At 40.1% G+C, this 27,025-nt stretch overlaps 2 protein-coding genes and 1 pseudogene across 2 annotated transcripts in view; 1 reads left to right on the forward strand and 2 right to left on the reverse strand.

Annotated features, from left to right (window-relative positions):
* NRG4 (neuregulin 4) overlaps window positions 1-24,258 on the reverse strand; it is a 186,047-nt gene extending 161,789 nt beyond the window's left edge. Inside the window, exons 1-3 of the mRNA XM_018066097.1 lie at window positions 24,168-24,258; window positions 20,549-20,610; window positions 9,976-10,090 (exon numbers count right to left, since the gene is read on the reverse strand). The gene's annotated coding sequence lies outside the window, so the exon portion shown is untranslated. The remainder of the gene's footprint in view (window positions 1-9,975; window positions 10,091-20,548; window positions 20,611-24,167) is intronic.
* Window positions 1-24,322, reverse strand: part of LOC102188537 — a 36,910-nt pseudogene extending 12,588 nt beyond the window's left edge.
* Window positions 23,931-27,025, forward strand: part of TMEM266 (transmembrane protein 266) — a 127,054-nt gene continuing 123,959 nt past the window's right edge. The window contains exon 1 of the mRNA XM_018066093.1: window positions 23,931-24,032. The gene's annotated coding sequence lies outside the window, so the exon portion shown is untranslated. The remainder of the gene's footprint in view (window positions 24,033-27,025) is intronic.

Genomic DNA, 27,025 nt, shown 5'->3' on the forward strand with positions numbered 1-27,025 from the left:
TCATACGGATGGCTAACAAACACATGAAAAGATGCTCAACATCACTCATTATCAGAGAAATGCAAATCAAGAGCACAATGAGGTACCATTTCACACCAGTCAGAATGGCTGCGATCCAAAAGTCTGCAAGCAATAAATGCTGGAGGGGGTGTGGAGAAAAGGGAACCCTCTTACACTGTTGGTGGGAATGCAAACTAGTACAGCCACTATGGAGAACAGTGTGGAGATTCCTTTAAAAATTGCAAATAGAACTGCCTTATGACCGAGCAATCCCACTGCTGGGCATACACACCGAGGAAACCAGAATTGAAAGAGACACATGTACCCCAGCATTCATTGCAGTACTGTTTATAATAGCCAGGACATGGAAACAACCTAGATGTCCATCAGCAGATGAATGGATAAGAAAGCTGTGGTACATATACACAAAGGAGTATTACTCAGCCATTAAAAAGAATACATTTGAATCAGTTCTAATGAAGTGGATGAAACTGGAGCTGATTATACAGAGTGAAGTAAGCTAGAAAAAAAAACACCAATACCGTATACTAACACATATATATGGAGTTTAGAAAGATGGTAATGACAACCCTGTATGCGAGACAGCAAAAGAGACACAGATGTATAGAACGGACTTTTGGACTCTGAGGGAGAGGGAGAGGGTGGGATGATTTGGGAGAATGGCACTGAAACATGTATACTATCATGTAAGAAATGAATCGCCAGTCTATGTTCGATACAGGATACACAATGCTTGGGGCTGGTGCACGGGGATGATCCAGAGAGATGATATGGGGTGGGAGGTGGGAGGGGGGTTCAGGATTGGGAACTCATGTACACCCGTGGCGGATTCATGTCAATGTATGGCAAAACCAATACAGTATTGTAAAGTAAAATAAAGTAAAAATAAAAATAAATTTAAAAAAAAGGAAACTGACACCAAGAGAAGTGAAGTGACGTTTCTCAAAGTACAGCTTGTAAGTGGCAGAATTTTTAAAAATTTACCATAGTAAATAGACTGTACATATTTAGTCTCATGAATTTACTTATGAATGGAATATGTAAATATAGTCTCAAAATCCCAGATATCGGATAGGCAAAATTCTTTTATATCCCAGGTACAGAATGTTTATGAGATCACTTTCTCTGAAGATAATCGATCGCTATTGGGGGAAAAGAGCCATTTAAAGTTAGTCTGCTTAGGGACTTCCCTGGTGGTACAGCATCTTAACCATCCCTGGTGATTAAGACTCCACACTCCCAATACAAGGGGCACAGGCTCGATCCCTGGTCAGGGAACTAAGATCCCACATGAGCCACATAGCATAGCCAAAAAAAAATCCACTTTAAACAGAGATGAAAATTTCATATAAAAGCAGGGGTAAGAATTTTGATGCTTATTTCATCTTATACTTAAAGAGTTTGGGTTATAATTGCAATTATGTGCTAATTCTTATTAACTTTTCTTGGAGTGTAGTTGATTTCCAATGTGGCTAGTTTCAGCTGTACAGCAAAGTGAATCAGTTATACACATACATGCATGCTAAGTCGCTTCAGTGGTGTCCAATTCTTTGGGATCCTATGGACTCCAGTCCACCAGGCTACTCTGTCCATGGGCTTCTCCAGGCAAGAATACTGCCATGCATTGCCATGCCCTGCTCCAGGGGATCTTCCTGACACAGAGATGGAATCCAAGTGTCTTATGTCTCCTGTATTGGTAGGCAGGTTCTTTACCACCAGCGCCACCTGGGAAGCCCATACACATACATATATCTTTTTTTTTATTAAAGATTCTGTTTCCATATAGGTCATTACAGAGTATCAGCTAGTTCCCTGTGCTTTACAGTACATTAGTATTAGTTATCTGTTTCATGTACAGTAGTGTGTATATGTAAATCCCAATTTTCCAATTTATCTCTCCCACCCCCAACCTTCCCCCACTGGTAACCATAAGTTTGTTTTCTACAACTGTGACTCTATTCCTGCTTTGTAAATAGGCTCAATTGTACCACTCTTTTTAGACTCCATATATATAAGTGATATCAATGTGTGTTAATCCTTAGAATGAACAAATCAAGTAGGGATTGGGGCATAATTTTTCTGACAAAGTTGTATCATATATAAACAGACTTCACCTAATGTTTATTTTCCATGTGGACAATTGTAAAGACGGTTGTAAAAAATTTAACATTGCTGACAATTTTCCCAAGGCCTTCTTTGAATCCTAATGTTGAACTTTTTTAAGAGATGAGTCGTCATCATCATTGCACTTTCTCTATTTTTCACCTGTTGCGGCCTAAGTCTGCCACATCTTCATTTGCCATTGGTTTCATTTGTGATCTGAGTTCCCCAACATCATTTTCATCATCTCCTCTACATCTTTTCAAGATTCATAATTGTGCCCTAAAATCACCTGTATTGTATTTGTGTTTTACAGGAATATTCAACAATCATGAAAAGACTGGCCAACAATGCTCCTAAGCTAGACAAGAATGCATGTATGAGGGACAGTCAGCTTTATAAGTGATTCATTCATTAGTGAATATTATTATACCTTTGACTTCCCTTTGGAATCATAACTGTGGGGACTTAGATAGTAGTCAGATAACTGGGATATCTGTACTAAGAGAAGACTTATGCAGTTTGAGCAGATAGTGACGTAAGATGAGGGCAGAGAGGGAGGCATCCACCCAGCAATGCTGCATCTCAGAGTGAAGGATGGGCACATGTATGTCATACATGATTTAAGAAAAGCCGGAAAACAGGGTAAAAAGTAGATAATCACCCAGCAGACAGACTTTATATGATAGTCATAAAAGCCACCACTCCAACAACACATGCTTACAAATAAGAGTAAATCAAGAAAATCCTCAAGCTTTAAGCTCTGTTTCAAACTCTTTCAATAGAGTGTTCAAATCTTAGCTGAAACAGATCAAAGAGTTTACATTGGTTGCTCAAAAATAGCCTTATCATATATTTAAGAATTTCCCACTTAGATGTTAGCTTGCTAGTCTTACAATATTAGTAGTTCTTTTATCAGGCCTGACTCGGTACATCAGAAAAGGAAAGCAAAATATTATGTATGAAGCCAGTAAGCAAGAAAATCAGTGGAGACCAATACCTCTCAATACCTCAAAATAACTTCATGTGTATTTAGACATGGTAATAATAAGATTTTCAGCGTCAGCCCTTTTCAGCTTATTTTAAAAACAATTTTAAAAGCTTTTGTTTTTAAAATTTAATGTATTTTTAAAAATCCCTTCAGACTAAAATAGATTTTAGGAAGTGAAAAAAAATGATTTGGATCACATTTTGTTAACGTGTGAACACAAATAAAAAAGCCAGTTTTTCTTGAAGCCAAATATAATTTTTCTATAGAATACATCCAAAGAAATATGCCTGTTCTCCTTAACTCCATATTTACCTTTGGTTGGTATTCAAGAATTTCCTTTTCATATAAAAAGCTGGCACACCTGTCTTCTACAACCAATTAATGTTAAGAAAGACAAAAAACAGAAAAATACAATTGTGAACCTCATATAGTTGAGGCAAAAATTAGAATAAAAAATTGTTCTGAAATGATGAAATGTTCTGAAAAACATTTAAAAGGACACTGGAATTTAAAAAAATGCATGCTCTGAAATAAAGCATAGAGAGTAAAACATCACTTTGGAAGTAGTAAACATTTACTAGCAGTCAACGATGCAGAACTAAAAGACTGTTCTATACAAAAGCCAAGACTTTATATTGAACGTATTCTACTCCAGTCAGCAATTTCTTCCTGAAGACTTTTATTTGGTGGTAACAATTTTAGCTTTTCTTGCTGCATACCTCAGCATGGGAAACCAATTTCTAAAAGGTGTTCCCTAATTATATTAAATGTACAATGCTGAACTATACCCATATTCTATTTCAAAAAAGGAACCAAAGTAGGTGGCCACGTATGGAGAAGATGCCTATCCATAGTAACACATCAATAATGCCATTTAAATGTGAATCAGCCTAATGTAAAGCTTTTTTAAAAATATTTTTCTCACTTCATATAACTATTTACTAATAAGACTTCATGCTAAAAATGAACCAATAAACAAAAACTATCTTTGAGGTTGTAGTATAGAAAACAGACATTTATACTGCATCAGTTTAAGATGCTTTGGGCTGTAGGCAACAGTGAACTCAGTTCACAAGAGTCTTAACAATATGGATTCACTTCTCTCACAAGACAAAAAACTTTCAACTTGGTGATTGCTAAGGGTGGTTTACTAATCAATGATGCCATCAATATCTTCAATATTTTTGTTCTACCACCCTGAGTGTGTTTACTTTTTTTTAAGGTAAGAAATGGATTTATTTAGAGAGAAACACACTCCACGGGCAGAGTGTGGGCCATTGCAGAAGGCAAGAGCAGGCCTGAGTGAGTTTACTTTTTCCATTCCAGTTTGTTGCCTAATGATTTCAAGATGGTCACTGCAGCTCCAAGCATTAACTCCAGCCCTGTCTGATTCTTTTATCAGTGAAGTCCCTCAGGAGGTTTATGGGCTACAATTGTATTATATGACTATTGTAGCAATAGGCAAGACTGGAAAATCAAATATTTAACTTCTCTAATTTTTACAAAAGAGGTAAGAAATGAATATGGATTGGTCAGCCAACAGTGTCTGCAGTCCTCAACTCAGTATGCACACACACACACACTTTTTACATGAGTGTTAAACACAACATACTCATCCTCTCTTCCAGGAAGACAGCCCCACTCTGTCATTCAGTCATTGCATGATGCAGGATCTCTGGTTGATTTTCTGTCTGCTCTATGAAGACCAAATACAACAACTCTTATCTGACCATTTGTATCGCTGAAAGAGAAGATGTCTCTAAACAACTCCCCTCACATATATACAAGGATGAAAAAGAACAAAGTGATCTCAATAAAAAATTCCACTGAGAAAGGGAGATAATAAGAAGTACACAGTCGACCACAATCAACAATCCATATGATATCTTATTGGACAGAAATCACAGATTCCCCTGCAGGCAATAAATCCCTTGGTCAGTCAATCTGACTGTGCCTACTTTAAGCCTCAGGAGGATCTGCTTTGTCATTGTCCTCTGCAGCCATATCTAAGGTAGGTTTTGAAGTGGATGACCTTTCCAGGGGATTCACAACTTTTGTAGCCTACTTCACCCTGGCTTGACATAGGGAGAAAAGGATGGGGATTGCTTGGAAGGTAAAGACAATCACAACTAATTGTCAGCTTTGTACTACAGTTCCCTCAAAAACATATCAAGCTTCTGATCTAACTGCTTCAGATCAGTGCCTTGTGTGAGTAAAAGTCAAAGTGAAGTCGGTCAGTCGTGTCTGACTCTTAGCGACCCCATGGACTGCAGCCCACCAGGCTTCTCCATCCATGGGATTTTCCAGGCAAGAATCCTGGAGTGGGTTGCCATTGCCTTCTCCAGGTGATCTTCCCGACCCAGGGATTGAACTCGGGCCATCCGCATTGTAGGCAGACGCTTTACTGTCTGAGCCACCAGGGAAGTCCTTGCGTGAGTAATCACAACCAAAAAATTGTTTCTAGAAGTTTCTAGAAATAATCTAGACTCTCATCTCTTAGCTGCCAACCATCATAAAAGACAAGGCAATTCTAATGACAAGACTTAGGTAAGAAGATACTACCCTCAGTCCCAAAATTTCAAATTACAGGACTCTGTCAATTTAGAGTACAAGCTAAAGGTAGGTTATCCCCATAGCAAAGCTGTATTCTTCTAGCATCTCTGCCTTCATGCTGAGAAGCACTAATCTGAGTTCACTCTCTTGTGTAGGATCCTACTGAAAAGCCACAAGAAGTAACCAATATGCACATTATTCCAAGTTTTTCCTTTCATTTCTCCTAACATGCAGTCTCAGTTTGCACAGTCAGCCTTCCATGGGATAGCAGGTATAGGTTAATCAAATGCTCTATGACCATGTAACATGGGTTACAACTTTCCTCTCCTTAATTTTCTCCATAAGTCTAGAGGTAGGCAGTCCAAGACTGGAAGAGCTGTTCAACAATGTTCCAGACTCTGTCAAACCTTCTTCTCCATGGTCCTCAGCTTGTTAAAATCATCTTTTCACTCTCATACCTGTCACCCCATGGTTACAAGATGGCTGCTGTATCTCCAGGCTTCATGTCTGCATTTAAGAAACAAAGGAGGGGGAAAGAAGAGAGCACCAGCCACCTCTGTTCTTTTTATCAGGAAAGCAAAGGCAATCCCTGAGCTCAGCAGTCTTCCCTTTACGATCACTGGCAAAGGAGAATGGGATTGTCATGACTGGCTTCAAGGTTTTTTGCTAGGCGTGGAGAACTCTGCTGCCCCTAACAAAGTGAAGGTAAGCAATAGGGAACGGATAGAAGGGAGGTCACTAAGAATATCTACCACACAGAGACATTTATAGTTTTAAGAGAATGTTTGAAAAATAAAAAACAATCTCTATTTGGTGAAATTTGAACAACAGAAGTGAGGGGAAGCCCCTCAGGCAATGCTACAGAAATACATTTTAGGTAAACAGAGCTCTACTCAGGCAAATGCAGCCTACTTAGGAGTCTGTCCCTGAAATTAACACCCTTAGTAACTGCTTTCAACAGACTCTTCCCTTTCTTCAATTCTGAACCCACAGATTCTCTAAAATACCCATGTTTATTAACAACTGTTTCTATGGCAGCAGAGCCCCTGGTGGAGGGCACAGGGCTGGAGGCTATTTATAAGTTAAGGACTGACAGTACATGCCAATAACAGCTATTATTGATGAAATCCTTGAGGAATTTTTGAAATATAAATATTATGAAAAAAAACAAGAAATATTCAAAATATTCATGATGCCTGTTGCTCACCAAGAAACCTTTTGTAATTTGGTTTCCCATCTATATGCACCACCTGGAAGAAAATACACTGATCACACTGTTACGACTGGTTTTTGTAACAGTTTCATCTGATTATATTTAAATTAATTTGCATTCTGGCTCTACATCTTAACCTGATGAGATCTTCAGACTAATTTAATCCTCTCTGGGACACTTACTATCCAGACCAGCTTTCTTAAGACCACAAGACTGGGAGTTAGACCCTGGTAAACTCATTAAGGTTATACCATTCAATCTGGTCTTCTGAATTAACAGTAGCACTGAGTGTACTGGCAGAAACAATAAATCAATTTTCATTCCATGTAGCAGCTCACAAAAGCCACTTTCTTTGATGTAAATTGTGCCACCTATAAATATACTTTTCACAATGTTCAAAGCAAAATAGTTTCCAAGTAACTTTCAAACTGTGCTTCTCTGATAGCTCAGTTGGGAAAGAATCTGCCTGCAATGCAGGAGACCCCCGTACAAGTCCTGGGTCGGGAAGATCCCCTGGAGAAGAGATAGGCTGCCCACTCTAGCATTCTTGGGTGCCCCTGTGTGTCAGCTGGTAAAGAATTCACCTGCAATGCGGGAGACCTGGGTTTGATCACTGGGTTGGGAAGAAGGGAAAGGCTACCCACTCCAGTATTCTGGCCTAGAGAAATCCATGGGCTGTATAGTCCATGGAGACACAAAGAGTTGGACATGACTAAGTGACTTTCACTTTCAACTTTCAAATAAAAAATTTTATATATGTAAAAAGGTATGTGGTACAGGGATTATGAGCATGAGTCCACAGCCAGAAGGCCAGAGTGCAAATCCTAGTTCTCTTAATTAGAACATTCTACCACATTAGAGCATTCTACCACAGAATTGAGCAAAAATCTTTGTGCCAAGTTTCCTCATCCATAAGTGAAGTTTGAGGTAGTGGGGACAAAATAATAGTGCCTACTTCAAAGACCTGTCTGAATATAAAATTAATTTATATGTATAAAGTGCTTGAAATATAAGAAGCACTCAACAAGTGTTAGCTGGAAAATCTAACGGTACATGGTTGCATTTTATGCACAGGTAAAATGACTTGATAACTAAGATTCACTTTATGTGTACAACATGAAATAATGCAAAATTCCCTCCAATTAATAATTCATTAAGAATCACAGTTTCAAAACTGGCTGGTGAGTGATTTATAAACTCTTTTAAGCTACCGCCACAAGGCAATGGCAAACTTTCCATTCTTTGCTGCCAGGAATAGTCTTGAATTATGTATGTCTCCTACAAAAGGCTACAGCTCTATACAGGGATGTGAAGCAGATAAATATCACAGCACTTCCAACCCCCTGACCTCTCCATATTGATCCTGGTCTTCCTAGAGGTTTTCTATGTCAATGTCACTAGAGCCTAGAAACCCTACAGTCAATATCCAAACAGAATTAAGGCTTTGAACACCATCCCAGAAAACTTTTCCTGAAATAAGATGTCAGTCATGCTGGTTATTTTTCACATGCATGTGCCATTCTCAGACCTGGAGTAATTGCTATCCCCTCCCATTTTCCTTAGTATAAATAACTGGTCATCTTTAATACATCCCTGCTCATAAAGAATTATTATCCTAATGGCCCTGATTTTCCTTTAACTTGTGTCTACTTTACTACTCAAGTACTTCTTTTATTTGTTTTATTTACTCACCTCCAACAGCACAATTCTTTTTTCCCTTTTGCTTCTGACTGCCAGGCACATCTCTCAAACTCCCCCAACCATGCTCATTTCACACCCAATTCTTCCACTTCCATCATTCTTTACCATCTTGCCCTATCCGCCGACTACTAGCGGATCTGTTTATTTGAGGAAAAACTCTTTTATCCAAAACTATTTTTCACTTCTCTGCAATTTACTCTTAAAAAAAAAAATCTGGTTCCCCCTAAGATCACAAGGTACCTTATAAGTTTCCAATATAACTTATTTAGTCCTTACCTTCTGCTCTTTCTCTGAATCAATAAGAAGAAATGAAAGACAAATGCCATCTTCAGATTATCACACTGTGCTCCACTCTCCTTTGAAATCTTCACCTTGTCTCACATTTCACAGAGCTGTCCTCAACAATCCTATCTGAACAAACTGTTCTTTAAATTTATCCTCCCATCCTTCTCTCCAGACTTGATAGAGGTCATTCATTAAGAGTCACAGTTCAGTTTCTACTAACATTAACACATGTATTTGAAGAGAATTATATGCACCAGAAAATTTAAACATGTTAAGGATGATCACATGGTCAACAATGGAACTGAATAAAACACATGAATATACCTGTGGTCATAAAATAACTCTATAAGTTTCTACAATACTCCTAAAGTCAAGTTCTACTAGTTTACATATTCTGTCATTAGAAATATATCATGTCAGCTACTGCCTTAGATACATATCACCACATGTTTGTCAAAATAAAACGATAACAACATAAAATTAAAAGGCCTTATGATGGATATATAAACTGTTCTTGGCAGATGATCAGACTACTTAGAAGACCTTCCAGAAAAAGGATTCTACAACTTCCCAAAGTCAATCATTCTAATCTTAAACATCCTTAATTTCAAAAGCTTTGACTTTTCTTATCTATATTTCTTCTGCTGTTTTTCCTCTATGGAGATGGGGAAAAGACAGGCACCATTCTCAGTCTCTCATCTACTTGAAAAGCAATATCATCCCTTAGCCTTCACTCTTCTAAACTCAACAACTTGAACTGTTTTCTAGATTCTCGCTCTCCAAGACCTTCTTAACCTTAACTATGTTCATATTATTTTTAAATTACTAAGGCTAGACTTGGATTTAACCAGCATACAAGTTTTCTGTTTTTACTATTTTATGAATAGTTAACACATACATGAACATGGTTCTATACATACAGGCTTTTCCAACATTAGAATTGAGCTCTAAGCTTCTGTACATTAAAAGTTGAAGAATCCTCCATATTATGGAACCTATTTCTATTGTCTCTTAGTTGAACTAAACCAATAATCTATGGCTATAGTTGACAAATTATGGCTCCACATATTGGCCCCAAAACATTACAAAGAATGAATTAACAATTACTTACCTGATTTGTCCTTAGGAGAAAGTTCTTCTCCTAGATTGCAGAGTAGAGAGGAAACCAGCTTTATAGTTCACTTTATAATTCACCTCTATTTCTTCTGCTTTGATAGAAATTGTAGCTACCATAAATAAAAACAAAATATTTTATATAGCAATTTTAGTAACACATGGAGAGAAGAAAATAGCATCTATTTACACATTTCATAAGCTTTCTCATTTCTTTAGGTATACCTTCAGAAAACTTCATAATAACTAACAGAAACTTTAATATGCTTAATTTCTTCTTCTTCCCCTTTTTTAAGCCCCAAGAAAACTATTTATTGTTAATACTTCAAATACAAGGCTAGAAGGTGGATTAAGAAGGACACAGAATTTTATTAAAATAATATTGGGTGGGAGAAAGGAAAACCTTTCAGAGACTTTAGAAGATGGCAAGGCTTCCCTGGTGGCTCAGACGGTAAAGAATCTGCCCACACTGTGAGAGACCTGGGTTCAATCCCTGGGTCAGGAAAATCCCCCGGAGAAGAAAATGGCAATCCACTCCAGTATTCTTGCCTGGGAAATTCCAGAGACAGAGAAGCCTGCTGGGCTACAGTCCATAGAGTCACAAAGAGTCGGACACCACTGAGCGACCAACACTTTCACTTTCTTTCAAGGAATTTTATTTCCTTCTCTATAAAAATTACTTGTTACGTTATGTCTCCACCTAGAAAAAATTTCACATGCAGTATTATGGACAGAGTGTTAATAATGATCATTTCAATAAAGTGGTAACTTCATGAGAAAGGAGAGGGGAAAAGTGGTATACAATATGATCTATCTTCCACTTTAAAAGTTCCTTTTTCCAAAGAGCTTTATTTCATATGGCACTAAGAAGATCAAGGCTCAGAACACCTTAAGTATACAGAAGTGGCATATATAATATAAATTTTTATATCAAGCCAATTATCAGAATGCATAATTAATTCCTCAGAACTTTTATGGTATTTCTAAACCCACATGCTGAAAAGTAAAACTCTGATAAAGGAAACTACAGATGGTTCAAAGAAACAGAAAGATATTCTGTGCTCTTAGAAGAATTAATATTGTTAAAACGGCCATACTACCCAATGCAATCTACAAATTTAATGCCTATCAAAATATCCATGAAATTTTTCACAGAATCAGAATGAATAACCCTGAAATTTATAAGGAACCATAGTATTCAAACTGCCAAAGCAATCCTGAGAAAAAAAGAACAAAAACTGTAAGTATATCCCTCCCAGATTTCAGACTATACTGCAAGACTACAGCAATCAAAACAGCATAGTACTGGCACAAAAAAGAGACACATAGATCAATGGAACAGAACAGAGGGTCGAGAAATAAACCCACTAACCTACATTGAACTGACCTACAACAAAAAAGGCAAGAATATACAATGGAGAAAAGACAGCCTCTTCAACAAGTGGTGCTGGGAAAGCTTACAGCTACATTAAAACAATGAAATGAGAACACTGTCTCTTACACCATATACAAAAATAAACTCAAAATGCTTTACAGACCTAAATGTAAGACATGACACCATAAAACTCTTAGAAGGAAACATAAGCGAAACATTCTTTAACATAAACTGCAGCAATATATTCTTAGATTAATCTCCCAAGACAAAGGAAATAAAAGCAAATGTAAACAAATGCTGCTGCTGCTGCTGCTGCTGCTGCTGCTGCTGCTGCTGCGTCACTTCAGTCATGTCCGACTCTGTGCGACCCCACAGACAGCAGCCCACCAGGCTCCCCCATCCCTGGGATTCTCCAGGCAAGAATACTGGAGTGGGTTGCCATTTCCTTCTCCAATGCATGAAAGTGAAAAGTCAAAGTGAAGTCGCTCAGTCTTGTCCGACTTCTAGTGAGCGCATGAACTGCAGTCTACCAGGCTCCTCCATCCATGGGATTTTCCAGGCAAGAGTACTGGAATGGGTTGCCATTGCCTTCTCCAAATAAACAAATAGGACCTAATCAAACTTAAAAACTTTCGCACAGCAAAGGAAATCATCTAAATATGAAAAGAGATCCTATAAACTTATGGAAACTATTCACAACATGAAAAGATACCCTATGGAAGGGGAGAAAATATTTGCAAATTGTGCATCTGACAAGGTGCTAATATTCAAAATATACAAACAGCTCATACAATTCAATACAAAAAAGGACAATCCAAACAAAAAATGAGCAAAACACCTAAACAGACATTTTTCCAAAGAAGACATACAGATGGCCAATAGGCACATGAAAAGATGCTCAACAATGCTGCTGCTCCTGCTAAGTCGCTTCAGTCTTGTCTGACTCTGTGTGACCCCATAGATGACAGCCCACCAGGCTCCCCCATCCCTAGGATTCTCCAGGCAAGAATACTGGAGTGGGTTGCCATTTCCTTCTCCAATGCAGGAAAGCGAAAAGTGAAAGTGAAGCCACTCAGTCATATCCTACTCCTAGTGACCCCATGGACTGCAGCCTACCAGGCTCCTCTGTCCATCGGATTTTCCAGGCAAGAGTTCTGGAGTGGGTTGCCATTGCCTTCTCCAGCTCAACAATGCTAGAGAAACACAAATCAAAGCCACAATAAGGTGTCACCTCACAATGGTGTAATGGCTATCATCAAAAAGTCTACAAATAAATGCTAGAGAGGGTGTGGAGAAATGGAAACACTCATACAATACTGGTGGGAATGTAAACTGGCACAACCACTGTGGAAAACAGTATGGAGGTTCCTTTAAAAAAGACCCTGAAAACAGATCAACCATATGATTTGGCAATCCCCTCCTTGGTATGAAAAAAGTGAAAGTGAAAGTCACTCAGTCATGTGTGACTCTTTGTGACCCCATGGACTGCAGCCTGCCAGGCTCCTCTGTCCATGGGATTTTCCAGGCAAGAATAATGGAGTGGATTGTTATGCCCTCCTTCAGAGGATATTCCCGACCCAGGGATCAAACCTGCATCTCTTACGTCTCTCCTGGATTGGCAGGTGGATTCTTTACCACTAGGGCCACCTGGGAAGCTAATAACAAAAAACAAAAACTCTAATTTGAAAAGATATGTGCACCTCAATGTTCACAGAAGCACTATTTATAATGGCCAAGACATGGAAGCAACCTAAATGTCTATCAACAGATGAATGGACAAATAAGTTGTGGAATATATATGTGTGCCATGTATCAGTTCAGTTCAGTTGCTCAAATCGTGTCTGACTCTTTGCGACCCCATGAATCGCAGCACACCAAGCCTCCCTGTCCATCACCAACTCCTGGAGTTCACTCAAACTCATGTCCATCGAGTCGGTGATGCCATCCAGCCATCTCATCCTCTGTCATCCCCTTCTCCTCCTGCCCCCAATCCCTCCCAGAATCAGGGTCTTTTCCAATGAGTTGACTCTTCACATGAGGTGGCCAAAGTATTGGAGTTTCAGCTTTAGCATCATTCCTTCCAATGAACACCCAAGACTGATCTCCCTTATGATGGACTGGTTGGATCTCCTTGCAGTCCAAGGGACTCTCAAGAGTCTTCTCCAACACCACAGTTCAAAAGCATCAATTCTTCAGCTCTCAGCTTTCTTCACAGTCCAACTCTCACATCCATACATGACCACAGGAAAAATCATAGCCTTGACTAGACGGACCTTTGTTGGCAAAGTAATGTCTCTGCTTTTGAATATGCTATCTAGGTTGGTCATAACTTTCCTTCCAAGGAGTAAGCATCTTTTAATTTCATGGCTGCAATCACCATCTGTGGTGATTTTGGAGCCCAAAAAAAAACAAAGTCAGTCACTGTTTCTATTGTTTCCCCATCTATTTGCCATGAAGTGATGGGACCAGATGCCATGATCTTAGTTTTCTGAATGTTGAGCTTTAAGCCAACTTTTTCACTTTCCTCTTTCACTTTCATCAAGAGGCTTTTTAATTCCTCTTCACTTTCTGCCATAAGAGTGGTGTCATCTGCATATCTGAGGTTATTGATATTTCTCCCGGCAATCTTGATTCCAGCTTGTGCTTCTTCCAGCCCAGCGTTTCTCATGATGTACTCTGCATAGAAGTTAAATAAGCAGGGTGACAATATACAGCCTTGATGTACTCCTTTTCCTATTTGGAACCAGTCTGTTGTTCCATGTCCAGTTCTAACTGCTGCTTCCTGCATACAGGTTTCTCAAGAGGCAGGTCAGGTGGTCTGGTATGCCCATCTCTTTCAGAATTTTCCACTGTTAGCAACCTAAATGTCTATCAACAGATGAATGGACAAATAAGTTGTGGAATATATATGTGTGCCATGTATACAATGCCATAAAAAAAAAGAATAAAATATTGCCATTCGCGGCAACAAGCGTGGACCTTGAGAATATTATGCTTAGTAAAAGAAGTCAGAGAAAGACAAATACTACATGGTATCACTTATATGTGGAACCTGAAAAATAATACAAATGAATCTGTATACAAAACAGAAAACAATTCACAGACGTAGAAAACAAACTCATGGTTACCAAAGGGGAGAGTGAGAGGGTAAGGAATAAACTAAGAGTATGAGATTAACTGATACAAACTACTATACATAAAATAGATAAATAAGGATTTACTACATAACATGGAATTATACCCAATATCAAAATACCCGATATAATAATAACAATGGAATATTTTAATAATTTTATAATAATCTATAACAGGATATCATTTGCAAAAAAAAAACCATTATGCTGTATATACAAAACTAACACAATTTTCTGAATCAACTATATTTCAATTAAAAAAAGAAGTTTATGGTCTTTCCCTAGTCACAAAAATAATGAACATGAAAGGCTTAATAATAGCTAATTTTGCAACAAAATATCAAAAATTTATCTACCTTCAAATTTAATCATGCTAGTTTTTTTTTTTTCTGGTTCATTTTTAGTCTGTTGGATAAGTGAAAAATCAAATTTTCTTCTTTACATAAAAATCATAGAATCACAAAAACTTACAGCTAGAGAGAAATTTGGAGAATTTCTAGATATATTAAGTTCAATCCTCTCCAAATCAGAGACATTCATTTAACTGCCTTTTTCAAAGTTAAAGAATGAACTGGAGGGAACTTCCCTGGTGGCCCAGTGTTAAGAATCTGCATGCCAATGCAGTGGACATGGGTTCAATCCCTGGTCTGGGAAGATTCCACATGCCACAAAGCAACTAAGACTACCATGGGCCACAACCACTGAGCCCACAACCTAGAGCCTCATGCTCTGCAGCAGGAGAGGCCACCACAATGAGAAGCGCAAATAGAGAAAGCCTGTTTGCAGCAATGAAGACCCAGCGCAGCCAAAAATAAACAAATAAATAAAATTAAAGAAAAAAATAACGAACTGGAGGTGAAACCCTGGAACCCAGAATGCTTTTCCCACTACATCATGATTCCTCAAACTAACTGAGGCACAATTTTGAATATATATGTGACACAGCAGGGTTGAACGAGAGGTCTCTGAGTCAGACTGTCCAGGTTTGAATTTTGGGTTCTTCCACTTGCTATTTGGGTGATCTTGAGCAAATTACTAAATCTCACTGTCTCAGTTTTCTCATCTGTAAAATGAGACAACAACTATACTTTGCCAACAGGACTATTATGAAAAAATTAATACAAATAAAGCTCATAGAATGATGTCTGACACATTGCAAGCATTTCATAAATGTCAGAAATCATTAGGAGTCTACTGATAAACACATGGACATGTATTTGCTAGATTTTAAAATAGCCTAAATATATTAGAATTAGAACATTAGATCATTTTTATGTTTTAAAATATATATACAACCACTGGCATTTCATTTGCCATATAAACAGTACCCCCAAAATGGTTTCCTCATGAAGTATATGCAAAATTCCAGATATTAAACACATAATAAAGCTCACTTAATTTGAACATCATTCATTTTGTAATCATTTGAGTCCAGTGGTATTCTCAGAATATAATACCCAGAGGGATCTTTGTTTTAAACATACCCTTCTCTGTGTGACAAAATTATTTTCAGTAATGACCATGAAATGAAACAAATAATAATAGGAATGAAACAGTGAAAATTCTTTGACTCAACTCCACTTATATGTCAATATAAAATAAATATTACAGTACAAAAGAAAAAAGTAATGGAATTAGTGTTTTGAAAAAAGGAAAAACTTAAACCTATATATTGTTTGTGGGAGTACTAAATAATAACATTATATTTACTATTCTCTTGATTCCTTCTTCAGTTGTGGAGTAAACAATAATTTAAAAAGAATAAATTTCAGAGTTAAATATATTTTTAATTCTTCAAAAGGATAATTTCACATATTAACTAAAATTTGTACTTATAAGTCAAAAAGATTACACCTCAAAGTTTATACTTTCACTCTTAAACACAAATGAAAACTCTTAGGTCATCACATGGAATGAAATACTGAAGTAATCAAGCTGTTTCTTCACCTTGCAGTCTCTGTACTATCACTGCATAAGAATCTACTATTTAGGGATCCCTAAATACAGGGATATGGACCAAAGGGGTTGCAGACATGAACTGCACCTGAAGCCTTGCATTACCCTGAATTTTTATGAATTTATTTGGAAAAATATCTGTAGAGCTGAGTCTAGATTTATTGAAGGCTAGCTATATAATCGGGAGTTCTCTGATTTAAAGTCTCTGTAGAATATAATATTTATTAAAGGATCAATAATTAAAACGTGGTAATTTAAAGCTTACACTGTTGTTTGTTCTTCGGCCCTAAGTCATGCCCAACTTTTGCAATCCCATGAACAGGTTTCCCTGAGTTTGCTCAAATTCATGTCCACTGATACCATCCAACCATGTCATTCTCTGTTGCCTCCTTCTCTTGCTCTCAAACTTTCCTAGTATCAGGGTCTTTTCCAGTGAGTTGGCTCTTTGCATCAGGTGGCCAAAGTATTGGAGCTTTAGCTTCAGTCCTTCCAATGAATATTCAGAGTTAATTTCCTTTAGGATTGACTGGTTTGATCTCCTTGCTATCCAAGGGACTCTCAAGAGTCTTCTCCAGCACCACAGTTAGAAGGCATTAATTCTTCAGCACTCAGCCTTCTTTATCGGAGAAGGCAATGGCACCCCACTTCAGTACTCTTGCCTGGAAAATCCCATGGGTAGAGGAGCCTGTTAGGCTGCAGTCCATGGGGTCGCAAAGTCGGACACGACTGAGCGACTTCACTTTCACTTTCATGCATTGGAGAAGGAAATGGCAACCCACTCCAGTGTTCTTGCCTGGAGAATCCCAGAGATGGGGGAGCCTGCTGGGCTGCCATCTATGGGGTTGCACAGAGTCAGACACGACTGAAGCGACTTAGCAGCAGCAGCAGCAGCCTTCTTTATGGTCCAATTCTCACATCTGTATGTGACTACTGGAAAAAACATAGTATGGACCTTTGTCAGCAAAGTGATGTCTCTGCTTTTTAATACGTCGTCTAGGTTTGTCATAGCTTTTCTTCTGAGGAGCACGTGTCCTTTAATTTCACAGCTGTAGTCATCATCTGCTGTGATTCTGGAGCTCAAGAAAAGAAAATCTGTCACTCTTTTCATTGTTTCCCCATCTATTTGCCATGAAGTGATGGGACCAGATGCCATGATCTTAAGTGTTTTGAATGTTGACTTTTAAGCCAACTTTTTCACTCTCCTCTTTCACCTTCATCAAGAGCACTTTGATTCCTCTTCACTTTCTGCCATTAGAGAAGTATCATCTGAGGGTGTTGATATTCCTGCCTGCAGTCTTGATTGCAGCTTGTGATTGATCCAGCCTGGCATTTCAAATGATATACTCTGCACATAAGTTAAACAAGCAGGGTGACAATATACAGCCTTGATGTACTCCTTGCCCGATTTTGAATCAGTCTGTTGTTCCATGTCTGGTTCTGACTGTTGCTTCTTGACCCTCATACATGTTTCTCAGGAGACAGGTTAAGGTGGTCTGGTACTCCTATCTCCAAAATTTTTCCAGTTTGTTGTGATCCATACAGTCAAAAGCTTTAGCACAGTCAATGGGGTAGATGTTTTTATGGAATTCCTTTGCTTTCTTCATGATCCAGTGAATGTTGGCAATTTGATCTCTGGGTCTTCTGCCTTTTCTAAACCCAGTTTGTACATCTGAAAGTTCTCAGTTCACGTACTGCTGAAGCCTAGCTTAAAAGATTTTGAGCACTACCTTGCTACCATGTGAAATGAGCACAATTGTCCAGTAGTTTGGAACTTCCCTGGTGGCTCAGACAGTAAAAAAATCTGCCTGCAATGTGGGAGACCTGGGTTTGATCCCTAGGGTGGGATGATCCCCTGAAGAAGGAAATGGATACCCACTCCAGTATTCTTTCCCGGAGAATTCTATGGACAGAAGAGTCTGGAGGGCTAGAGTCCATACAGTCACAAAGAGTGGGACATGACTGAGTGACTAACACTTTCACTCAAACTTTCTTTAGGATTGGAATGAGAAACAACATTTTCCAGTCCTGTGGCCACTGCTGAGTTTTCCAAATTTGCTGGCATATTCAGTACAACTCTTTAATAGCATCATCTTTTAGGATCAGAAATAGCTCAGCTGGAATTCCATCACCTCCATTAGCTTTGTTCATATTAATGCTTCCTAAGGTCCCTTTGACTTCATGCTCCAGAATGTCCAGCTCTAGGTGAATGACCACGCCAATGCGGTTATCCAAATCATTAAGACCTTTTCTATACAGATCTTCTGTGTATTCTTGTCCTTATAGTTTCTATCCTTTATCGTGCCCATCCTTGCATGAAATGGTCCATGATACCTCCAGTTTTCTTGAAGAGATCTTAACCTTTCCCATTTTACTGTTTTCCTCTATTTGAATTGCTCATTTAAGAAGGCCTTATTTCTCTTCCTGCTATTCTCTGGAAGTCTGCATTGGGTATATAGTTGTTGTGTTAGTCACTCAGTTGTGTCTGATTCTATGCAACCCCATGGACTGTAGCCTGCCAGGCTCCTCTGTCCATGGAATTCTCCAGGCAAGAATCCTCCAGGCAAGGGAGTGGGTTGCCATTCCCTTCTCCAGGGGATCTTTCTGACCCAGGGATTGAACCTGCATCTCCTGCATTGCAGGTTGATTACTTACTGTCTGAGCTACCAGGGAAGCCTTCAGTTGGGTATATCTTTCCCTTACTCCCTTGCCTATTGTTTCTCTTCCCCTTCATGGATCACAGCCTTGTCATGGTGAAGGGCCTTGAATAATTCAGTGACTCTATGAGTCATGCCATGTAGGGCCGCCCAAGATGAACAGGTCATACTGCAGAGTTCTGACAAAAGTCTACTAGAGGAGGAAATGGCAAACCACTCCAGTATCTTGCATGGAGAGCCCCATAAACAGGCAAAAATACTTCCCTAGTGGTCTGGTAGTTAAGAATCCGCCAGTCAATGCAGGGAACAGGGATTTGATCCCAGATCTAGAAGATTCCATGTGCCACAAGGCAACTAAGCTGGTGTTCCACAGCTACAAAGCCGGCATGCAGCAACTATTGAAGCTTGTGGGCACTAGAGCCCATGCTCCACAACAAAAGAAGCCACCGAGATGAGAAGCCAAAGCATCCCAACTATAGAGTATGCTGAAACTAGAGAAAGCCCATATGCAGCAACAAAGACCTAGCACAGTCAAAAATAAAATAAATTATATATACTATGGAACTTGTTTAGAAACTAGGTTCCTAAGAAATTTTTCAAGGAAGAATATTTTATCACTGACATTGTTTAGAATTTCTGGTACATAAAAACTGCTGGTAATGAAAATCAGACAGGCTTTTAGTGGGTATATTATAGTTTAAATTCCCTACAGACAATGAGAACATTTTTGCCTACACCCCAAGGGATGTTCTCACTGCCCCATTCTTGGCATGCCACCACTCAAGGTAAAATCTGCCCCTGTCCTTGAAAATGGGCTTGCTACATTAAGTGAAATTTAACGTACTTATGAGAAAGTATTTTTTAAAAGAATATTGAGGACCTAGTCAGTGCACAGTACTGTGCTTTGCTTTAACCACACAGAATATATGCACATGAATTTTGCTAATTACAAGTCAATCACATTTATTCATTAAAGCACTCAGCAGGATTTTGAAAGCTATTTTGTTAGCAGGTATTATGTATACTAAATTTTTAAATAACTATCACACAAATTCATATATATTCCATTTTTCAAGCTTTTCATTGACTCAGATTGGCTTTCTCCCTGTGTGTTCCCAGTAAGTGAGGCTGCATCCCAAATCAACATGCAGCAGAGGTTTTAAAATATTAACATTTACATAAACATTAACAACTTAAAATCTCTTGATATTATTTAAATTTCACAAATCACATGGCATCAGAATTCACACGTTCTACTTTTTCAAGCAACTACCTCAAGAGAACAAATTTTAACTCTAATAGCAATCTTTTTCAGACATTCATAGGATCAACGTAATCTCCAGTCTGCCTTCTCCTAATCTTGCAGCTGCATACATGCACAATTTTTCTGATTATGTGATTCTGGTACTCTTGAAAAGACAGTCTTTTTAAATAAAAGAAAATCTGACTTACCTCAAAAGATATTTTGGTATGGAAGAGCATGGTAATTACAGCCACATTAGAAGCAGATATATCTGGCAAGAAAGTGACACAGAAGCCTTAAAACTACAGTTAATTTCTTCTATTTCTGCTGTATAGGTCCTATTTTCCTTTTGCTGTGGGGTACCATCACCCATAAAATCCCTTCTCTAGTCACCTACATTCTACTGAAGCAGGCACCTGTCCTATTTATAGCTCGTGTTCCTCAACGTCTCCTGTTGATAAGTATCACCTGGGGCAGTTAAAAATAAAAATAACAGGCCACACTTGTGTCGATTCAATTTTAATGGATTTGAGGGGAGCCTCCAGAATCTGATTTTAATCAAGCATCCTCAAGAGATTCCTATAGACACATTTAAGAATAAGCTAAAGAGGCCTGCCAGAGTTCTTCACGGTTCCTCGAAATTGATCACCCGCAGGGGCTAATCCTCCTCCAGGTATTAGGACTTAGAAATTTGAAAACAGAGCAGGAAAAGTTTGGAGAAAGCAGAATAGCATCTTGTCTACACAGCTGATTTAGGTTTTCAACATCCCTAAAGACTTAGAAATTAAAAGATGCTAACTCCTTGGAAGAAAAGTTATGACCAACCTAGATAGCATATTCAAAAGCAGAGACATTACTTTGCTGACTAAGGTCCGTCTAGTCAAGGCTATGGTTTTTCCAGCGGTCATCTATGGATGTGAGAGTTGGACTGTGAAGAAGGCTGAGAGCTGAAGAATTGATGCTTTTGAACTGTGGTGTTGGAGAAGACTCTTCAGAGTCCCTTGGACTGCAAGGAGATCCAACCTGTTCATTCTGAAGGAGATCAGCCCTGGGATTTCTTTGGAAGGAATGATGCTAAAGCTGAAACTCCAGTACTTTGGCCACCTCATGGGAAGAGTTGACTCATTGGAAAAGACTCTGATGCTGGGAGGGATTTGGGGGCAGGAGGAGAAGGGGACGACTCAGGATGAGCTGGCTGGATGGCATCACTGACTCGATGGACGTGAGTCTGAGTGAACTCTGGGAACTGGTGATGGACAGGGAGGCCTGGCGTGCTGTGATTCACCGGTCGCAAAGAGTCGGACACGACTGAGAGACTAAACTGAACTGAACTGAACTGAAAGACTTAGAGGTGGGGGTTTAGTTTGGGTAGGTGATATGACGTACACACCACCAGGGTGCAGCATAGAGCTGATAAATTACAGGTGTTAGGGGATTTTTTTTGGACTACACACTACCAAATAAAATAGGTGCACCTACATTTTCCATGAACTCAGATTACCAAAAAAAAAAAAAAAAAAAGCAGCACACTTAAAAGACCCAGGTAAGACACTAGCATATAATTCCCACAGTCTTCTCTCTCTAGAGGGTCTTCAATGATAGCTGTTAAAGGAAGAGTTCCCTTGAAGTAGTATTACACCTGAATGTAAAACTGGTATTAGACTACAAAGATTCCAGGCAATCTAAAGTGGTGTTCCAATTTTTCTGTCTGAAATTTTCAAAACACATGTCCTACTGTTTCAACTAGCAAACTGGACCCTTTTAATCAAGCCTTTGGAGTTCTACTACGTGTAGGGGGCAGGGAATGGGGTTGGAAAATAACACGAACAAGCTATGCCAAAGCTACTTTTTCTTACACTTTTTCAAGTGTAGTTGAAATGTTGCCACCACCTGTCAGAAAATACCCATTCCCCATCCCATCCATCCTCCCAACTTTTCCAGACTCATCCCCGCTTTCTCTTTTCAAGTCTACATTAATTGGAGAAGAAAAATCCTCTGGCAACTCAGGTAGCTTCTACAAATATCACCTCCAAGGGCTTTGTGTTCCTCTCAAATTCCATTAGAGTTGGGTTAAAGATGAGGGAGGGCCTAAAGAAGGAATTTTACTTATTTCCCAACTTGCCAAAAGTAGATACACACTCTGGATCTAGATATTTCTTTGTCTAAGAAACGTATAATCCAAGCCCCTGGGGCAATTCTGTGACCTGGGTTTTGAAGTCTTTCAACTCCACAATTTGCAACTTTTAGCTAGAAAAGCTGAGGTGGGAAGAGGAAGAGGCAGGGATGACTAGACTAAGACATTCCTGCTTATCAAACAGGCCTAACCAAAACAAACAACAAAACCTTTTTAAGAGGTATGAGAACCAGAAATCAAGGCTGTCTGTAGAGCTAGAGCTCACCCTGGAACTTGGTGGCCTAGAAGAGAGAGTTTGCCATCTTTTCAAATACTTTAGAAAAACTATCGGGACTCTCCCGGAAATGGCTAGATTTTTAGCATGAATTGAGACTACGAGTGACAAAAGCTACTCTGACTCCAGAAGGTGCTTAAGTGATTGTATTATTCCACTGCTGGGAGCAGCCCGTACAGACACCAGAAACAGGGAGGATGTAAGAACTTAAATATATAGTCTTCTGGGTGCACCCAGAGCCCTCACCTAAACCATTTGCCACACCCGCTAACCAAGAGCCACTGTCCTAAAGCAACCATTCTCTACGGGGAATATGTTTTACCTCCAAAGGGTGAGATCTTACTCCTTTTATGTGTAAAACACGATACACGCACGGTACAGAAGCAGTTATGCGGTATATGAACGGTATCGGAATTTCATGGCGTCGAGGTGGAAGAGATTGATGAGCAAAACGTTTTAAAAGGCTTTTCTTAAGAGAATGATAATGAAAAGAAAAAAAAAAAAGGTTGAGAAACACTGACCTACAAGGGTCCCGAGGTCAACCATGAAATGAAGGTCCTGACAAGTAATTTTTTCCCCAGACAGCAGCCTGAGGGTCAGGGGCTCTCTGACTCTGGTTCAACCTTGGCCAGAAAGGGGTTCATCAAAGCTCAAAGGGCAATCCATGCCCGCCGTTCCCTGCCTCACCGGGTGCCGTGTGGGGATGTAACCAACGGCTGGCAAAGAGATTTGGAAACTGCAAGGCGCTGCACCAAAGCCAGAGAAGGTTTCTATTCTCGGTTGCACGAAATAACCTCGAATGGGGCCCTCTCACTTGTTGCTTCCCAGCCCTTTTACCTCAGACCTTCTCTCCACGACCCCTTCCTGATTCCACACGCGCACGCGCAGTCCCCACACCCGACACTTCCCCGCGACCCCCTCACCCACGCCCCGAAACCTGCGCGCTCCGTTCGGGCCCAGGCGCGCGCCGCGTCCCCAGCCCCCGCCCCCTGCCCGGTTCCCGCTGCCCGCCGGACCCGCCGAGGGGGCCGGTTTCCTAGACAGCCGCGCGGCCGCTCCGCAGCTGCCTGGGCGCGCGCGCCGAAAGAGGAGGCGAGGGCGCAGGCGCGGGCCCGGTCCTGCCGCCGGCGCGGGGCCGCGCGCGCGCCCCCGAGCGCGGTGGGCGGAGGAGCGGAGGAAGCCGCGGGGCCGCGAGGGGGCGGGGGGGCGGAGAGGGGAGCCCCGGGAGCGCGAGCCGCGGCCGGCGCCGCTGCAGAGCCGAGCGAATCCCCAGCCCCGGCAGCAGGTATGTGTCCCCGCAGCCGGCCGTGGCCGGGGCTTCCCCTGCCACGCTGCCCGGGTCCTGTGGCCGGGGCGGGGGTGGGGGCCGGTCAGGGTTTGCAGGGTACGTGCCCGGGAGGGCTGGGATCTTACCACTGACCTTCATCCCCTCTGGCCGGGGTAGCAAGGCGAGGGTGCCTGGGGCAGCCCAGGGCTTCAGCTCCAGCCTGGAGATCTGCTTCTTGTCACATGCTTCTTATTTATTTTTGCAAACTGCCCTGGTTCGGGTCCAGCTGCAGATGCCTTACCTCCCATTCTTTGCCTCCGTGTGCCATCTTGCATTTATTAATAAAACATGCAAGCTGGGGGTGGGGGGGGATTGCTGCTGAGGGGAATCCCATTGCAGTATAACTAGCGAGCGCCTGTTTTCGTTTTTCGAGTGTGGTATTGAGGTGGAAATCCCACACCCCGGGGATTTGTGGCTTGGTTGGTCGTAACCGCTTCCTAGTGGGCTTCCCCCATTTGTCTGGAGGCGCCACAGCGGCAGAATGGACTGGCAAGAAAGGATGGTGGTTTTTCACTGTCAGGCCAGAATCCCGTTCTAGGGACAGGTGCAAGCTACGGCAGACAGTTTCCCTGCTTGCTAACTTGCCAGGGTGTCTTAAAACCAGAAAATTGTTTCCCTTGATTGCCGAGAGGAGGCCTTGAACAGAATCCCTGAGACTTGCATACTCAAACTCATTAAGATTTTACATCTGAGGATGACTAAAGCTTGCCACCTGTTGGAAGTTAGACCCCATGAAATTCCCTGTAATCTAGCCCACCAATCCCTGTTTCAGACACTAATACTGAGATAGCAATAGGCCCATATTGATTCCTAAGGTATTCTTTAATACTGCTTGGCTTTTGTCTCTTTTAAAATAAAACCTGACTATGATTTGATGCCCCATATGTTATAGATTGAAATGAGATGATTTGTTTATATTCCATACACATATAACATCATATCCTAAAGACTAAATTTCTCTTCAGTCACCTATTTCCCCAGCTTTTCACCTTGCTTCAAGAAACAGTTCCAAAAGTGGGACGTATGAAACTACCTTTTTCCCCCACCCTTGAAATGCTATGGTGAAAAAATAGCGAAAGCTAGAAGTATAGAATAAAAATGGTTATCACAAGATGTTTGGATATGGCAACAGGACTATAATTGCTTCTAAAATGTATAGTAGAGTGCCACATTTAATCATGAGAACACATTTTTTTAATGGTCATATATACCAGATACTGAGTTATAAGCTATTGGTGCATGATCTCATTTAATCTTCATAACAAACCTATTATCTCCATGTTGAACACGAAGAGGCTAAGACTTAGGTTAGCTAACTTGCCCAAGGTCACACGGTCAGGGACAGGATAAGGATACAAACTCTAGTGCATCTGATTGCTGGGGAGGCAGCAGGGGCGGGGGGGGGGGGGTGGTGGTTAGTGCATGGGTAAGGGGGTGGGAGTAATGTTTAACCCTGGTACTGCCACTCCATCCACATTTCATTAAGATCAAAGCTTATGAATGAACATACAGGCTTGGATCTGATTTTCCATTTCATAGATTCGATTCAACCTTTGTGACTTTCCAGTAATAGAAACTGTTGTTTCAGAATGGATTTGTGTGGAATTTTTTAAGGTGGCACTGAGCCTATAAACATGGATTTGAGACATGTTTCTTAGACTTGCAGAGAATGCACTTATGGTTGCCAGATGGGGGGTGGATGGAGGGCAGGGATAGTTAGGGAGTTTGGGATGGACATGTGCACACTGCTGTATTTAAAATGGATAACCAACAAGGACCTACTGTATAGTGTATGGAACTCTGCTCAATGTTATGTGGCAGCCTGGATGGGAGGGGGGTTGGGGGGAGAATGGATACATGTCTATGTATGGCCGAGTCCCTTCGCTGTTCACCTGAAACTATCACAACATCGTTTGTTAATTGACTATACCCCAATACAAAATAAAAACTTAAAAAAAAATTTTTTTTAAGACATGTTTCTGTTCAATACTCCCAAAACAGTTTCAAAAAGTTGTTTCCCTTCACATTTAAATCTATAAAATGTATATGCATCAGGTAAAATGAATCATTCACATTTTTCATGGTCACATTCCAGTCCTATCTTCTCCCTACACTGCACATCATTTTCTGGTCTCACTGCCAGTCATTAAAACATTGACACACTTGTGTGTATGTGCCTTAACCAGGTGAAGAAATCTATGCAAGCTGTAGACCATAATCCAGTCTCTCTGTGATTATAGCAGCTCTTCATTAGAAAAATCTTGGAATTTGTACATTTAACAATGGATGTAAATTTAACATTTTTATATAAATGCATTATTATAATGCAGATATTAGATCTTGCTACACATTCCTAACAGTTTTCACTGTAGTTGCATTGATGGGAAATTCATCCAGGGGGTGGCTACAAAGTTTTATACTCAGGTCACATATTTGAGATGGTGGTGAGAAAAGTATAGATAGGCATAAGGGATTATTTGAAAATTATATCCCATGGAAGTTACAGCTTTAATGTTAAACTGGTGAATAATATTAGGTCAGAAATAAAAGACTCTCTTGTAAATTCTATAAGCTCTGTTTTCTTTCTTGGGCAATATGACTGGTTTTAGGACATCATGATGTTACTTTTTTCGTTATACTGTGTTCTGTTGATAGTAAAGCAATTTGTTACAACCGTTTTGCCTTACGGAAGTCACTTGGTTTTGGAAGCACAGGGCTCTGGTGCTGATGGAAATGCTGAGATGGAGCCTTTCTGCCCTGGGGATTTCCAGTTTCTGATCAGATAAACTCAAGATAAATCCTGATGTTACTGAGCGGGAAGTGGAAAGCCATGAGAGGCATTGCTTGATTCTGGGGAGTAAATGGGTTTTCCTATGGGGAGCACCTCTATCTTCTACAGTCAGTTGTCTTATAATTAAAAAGCATCCAAGAAGTCTACTTTCTTCTATTCA

This window comes from Capra hircus, chromosome 21 (genome assembly GCF_001704415.2).
Source record: "Capra hircus breed San Clemente chromosome 21, ASM170441v1, whole genome shotgun sequence".
Taxonomy (NCBI): Eukaryota; Metazoa; Chordata; class Mammalia; order Artiodactyla; family Bovidae; genus Capra; species Capra hircus.